This window comes from Scomber japonicus, chromosome 10, assembly GCF_027409825.1.
Source record: "Scomber japonicus isolate fScoJap1 chromosome 10, fScoJap1.pri, whole genome shotgun sequence".
NCBI classification, from domain to species: Eukaryota; Metazoa; Chordata; class Actinopteri; order Scombriformes; family Scombridae; genus Scomber; species Scomber japonicus.
The window spans coordinates 20,636,103-20,640,843 of NC_070587.1; positions in this window are offsets into that span (position 1 = coordinate 20,636,103).

A 4,741-nucleotide genomic window follows, 5' to 3' on the forward strand; every position below is an offset into this window, starting at 1 on the left:
GAACTCTTATGATTTTAAATCTCTTGAGTGTGGTACTGTGTGCAGCAGTAAGTCACAGTATGCACCTGGAAGTTGGATATTACTGTCATACACTAAATATAATCTATACTAAAACTCTATGTAATGTTCTTTCTTTTACTGTCTGAAACTCTGGTTTGCTGAGCAAGAAAAAAGTGGGTTATGCACCATTTATCAGTCATGTATTCTGATGAATCTTTTCCTTTTATTCAGCAGTGCTTACCAAATATACTGTGGTAGAGTCAAGAAAAAAAGCATGTTGGCCCTGCCATGTATTACAGTCTGAGTCTGAGTAAACTTTGGTATCACTTCTCACCTCACTGTTTACAACACCTCCCGGTCCTGACAGCCTTTTCAACCTTTGTCCCAGAAGTCTGTAGCCTATGAACAGCCTGTCAATCTGTACCTGGAAAGCAGTGCCACACCAAAAGACAGAGGAGTGCGAGGGGAGAACCTTCTAACCCCTACTAAGCCGTTGGCTCAGCTTAGTGTGTGTAGGGGATTCGCTATTAGTGCTGCCCATAATCCTGGATTCCCTGGGAGATTAGCCCCTAGAAAGGGTTTGCTTGTCCTCAGCTGCTCTTCAGTGGCCAGGTTTGCTGAACAGGATGAGCTCTGGGATGATAAGCTTACACCAGGAACTGTGCCCTGATCAGTCTATTCCTCAACAGGGGTGATGACAGAGATTTACAACAGGGAAAGAACCAATTGCCAAATGAAATGATCTCTCCAGGAGTGTAAGAATTCTTTGTGTTTTAAGTCTGTCATATCTCTTTACATTAAAATAAAAAGCACACATTGCTTTTTTGTTGTAAGTTGCTTTTGTTTATATTCTAGTAGACAGCCCATCTAGATGAATGATGATTGCTAGAATAAGATTGCACAGAGTTTACGACTTGACGTCTGCAAGAAGTAGTTTCCTGTTAAAGTCGTAAAACCACACGACTGTCTAATAAGAATGATGTGCACAATGAGATGAATAGATGCTACTGAAAGGCTACTGTGTGCTATTTTTAGTGCTACTATTGAATCCATGGATAGCAATGTTGATCTGTTGGTCAGTTGGTCCACCACTTGAGTCCAGACTGATCACATTTTGTGTAGATATTCATGTTGCCTAAAGACCTGTGGTGCTACCAGCAGCTGAAACTTTCAATTGTCCAGTGAAACATTCCCTTCATGGACTGGAGAATATTGTATCGGTATGTGTGGTCCCCGAATGATGACTTTGGTACCATAAAGGTTGACATTTTTGGTTTTGATTGAATGTCTCAACAACTTTTGGATGGACAGCCATGAAATTTGGTACACACATTCATATCCCCCTCAGGATCAATCGTATTAACTTTGGTGATCCCCTGACTTTTCCTCTAGTGCCATCATCAGGTCAAATTTTTAATAAATGCAATAATTTGGTGTGGCAAATAAATACCTGTTGATAATTCCATGAACCTCAGCTGTGTTCTCTGATAAGTGCTAATTAGATGTGTTGATTACATGTTATTATGCTAATATGCTAAAGTCAGATGGTTAGCATTTAGTTCAAACCACCACTGTGCTTGGCTGTAGACTCTTAGTCCTGTTATTTAAAGCAGAGAAAGGTACTAACTTGTGAAAAAGCCAGAGATATAAGTTGTAGCAATGTGAGGAACAGTGTTTGTAGGAGATGAAAGAGGTTGAAGAGTAGACAGTATTTTAATTGAGGTTGGGGTCAAAGAAATGAGTTGAAGAACAGGGAAGGCAAGATAGAGAGGACCAAACTGCTCCATGATGCTCAGGACTGGAGAAGGGAAGTTTCCCAAGGTGAGGGAGTGAGTGGAAAGCAAGAGCAGGGTTCCAGCTTGCTCATCCATCTCTGTCTGTTTTAGTAAAAGAGGCTGGGAGTGCTAAAGATGTATGAGGCATGCAGTGCTAAATCCTACCCTGTCCAGTCGCACAACCAGGCCTGGTGATGAAATAGTGTTTTGGCTATGAGCAGGGACGGCCTGACCCACTCCCTTTTTTCTGGGAATGGAGATGCAGAGGAGCAGAGAGTTCGACTGGTGAGGATGGATGACTTAAATAACACCTGATATGTAGAGGAGCGTTGTCAGAAGATAACTGCTCCAATCACCATATCATCAGCAATCCAAAACTCACTTGACAAAATCCCAATGATCCACGACTCTGAATGCCCAATGATGGATTATAACGCCATGGTGCTTAAAGTGTGAGCTGACCACTGGGGCATAACACTCCAATAAAGCTCCAATATTGGCGAGTTGGATGTTAACTTGTGTATTTTATGGCTAAAAGTAAGAATCAAAAAACTGTCAACGTTGTGTTAATAACGGACTTTATTTTAGGGATCTAACCAAAACCAAAGATCTCGCAGAGGGAGCGCACGACCTACTTCCTGGGGCACTTTATAATTGTTCGTTAATCAGTCAGTTGACATGGTTCCAAAACGAGGCTGTGCTTACCTACATACAATCCTTCCCAAGTCACATTAGAATTGTTGAATTCTGAAGCCGTATTCATTGCGAAATAATGATTTTACTCATAGCAAGCTAACAACGGAGTACATGTAATTTCTCACTAAAACTTGGCTGATACTGCTGGGGACTGCCCATTGGTCCAAAGGCCCATTATTCCAAAACCTCAATAGTTGGAAAAATGTTCCATTGGACCGAAAGTCAGACTCTGTTAACATATTGCTCATTTTAACAGATCTGGGTTCTCCATTAAACAGATATTCCTACTAAATCATTATGTATGACTTGACTGCGAACTAAGTTAAATAAACTAAAATAAGATGTGAAATGTTACTGTTTGACATTCCAAAACAGTCAGCCTGTCCACGCAATTTTTATAACATGTTATTTCATTAAATCAGAGTTCTTCTTTGTTTATGAGCAGAACTGAGTCAATTGTAAAAAGTCTGATCAGTCTATACACATTTTAAATGACTGACTATGCGGCAGCAATACAAACATGCCAGTTATCACAATGAACTTTGGCATACAGCTCAACCAACATTTTGTTAAATTTAACAGTCAAGCTTACCAGTAAACATCTACTATTTCTAAAAGACATGACGATTTCTTGACTTTTTCAAACTATAGCGGTTTTGGAATAATGGGCCATCAGCCCAGTGGTATGGCACCACATTGTTCGTGTTAACAGCTTGTGCACAGCCGCTTCCAACTCACACAAGAATGAATGTAAAAACCACGATCTGGTCTTCCAAATACACACACATTTTTCAAAAATATGCCAAAAGCTATATTTTTTCATACACACATCTACATCATCTACATACATGTATAAAGGAACCAATACATACTTAAAGATTAAGTACAATCCCATTCATTTTTTACATAGTTTTGAGTTTTTAGATCTAAGGAAGTTGAGAATGCTTACATTGACATGCAAATTGTCAAAAAGGGTTTTCCAATTCCCATCAATGGGGTGTGGCACAGTCTCCACCTAATCATTTTACTGATCTATCAGAAATCAGAAAAGTTTGTTTTTCAGCCAGTGAACAAAAAGTTATATATTCAATTTCAGACAGGTACATAAGACATTTCTTCGTAAGAAAAGCTACGTGTTTTCTTGGTAATCCACGGTAATATATTATTAATATATTCAGAGACCTTTTTAATCTTTATTAAAGGGTTAGGATTAGTTTTTAAATGTGTTTTTCAGTTGTTTTTTTCTTATATCCACTCAAAGCTGCCTTTAGGTACAAGAAGACTAAAATTCTATTTCTACCACTTAATTGTATTTTACAACAACAGTATTCAAGGGTGTCGTCATTATTAATATGTGTTATATATTCATTAATATATATTATTCCAGTTATTATTTACTAAGTATTGAGATATGCTATATTCATATAAATAGCATACTAGTTCTGAAATATGAACCACAAGTGGAACAGTCTTGCTTCCAAAAGGAAAGCCAAAAAAGAAAAGGAGGCAAGAGAGGCAGTGGGTTTTTGAAAGAAGTTGGCAATGACTGCTTGCTTAAAAGTGTTTCACTCATTGCCAACTTCTTTAAAAACCCTCTGATAGTAATAATGATGACAGCAGCACTATTGTCAGCTGTGAGGAAGGAATTAGCATTAGTTCAGTTTCCAGTAATGTTGTCATTCCCCCAGAGCCATCCTTTGAAGGCAAACCCTCAACAGCTAATGGTATACAAGAACCATCATTTCCACCTCAGGAGTAGTTGGGCAGTTCACAGTAATCAAATCAGCAACCAAGCCATTCCTGATGCTATGAGGTCACTGACGCTGCATTACGGCAAAGCACTGCCAGTGACATTGTTAAGTCAGTGCTTATTGAAAGAGGAGCCGACCCTTTCCAAAACCGCATTGAAAAATAGATATATAGTAGATGCAGATCTCATGCAGCAACTTGATGGGGAACGTGAGAGGGACATTTTGAATTGTAGCAGTGTTTGTTCTTGGGTGAAACAGGATTTTCATTTGAACTCTTTGGGTCAACCCATAACATTAATTTCCTTGGCATCCTAGCAGTGCCATCACAATTTGACCCATTCTTAGCTGAACATCAAAAGTTTGGTGGAAACGGGAGGGGCACAGTGTCCTGTTTGTTACTGACAGCATTTGAAGAACTCATTGAGCTAATGGGTTAGAAAACTTGCCCAACAATAGCAGATGAGATTCAGGATGCCAAATATTTTTTAGTAATTGCTGACTCCACCCCAGACCTGACAC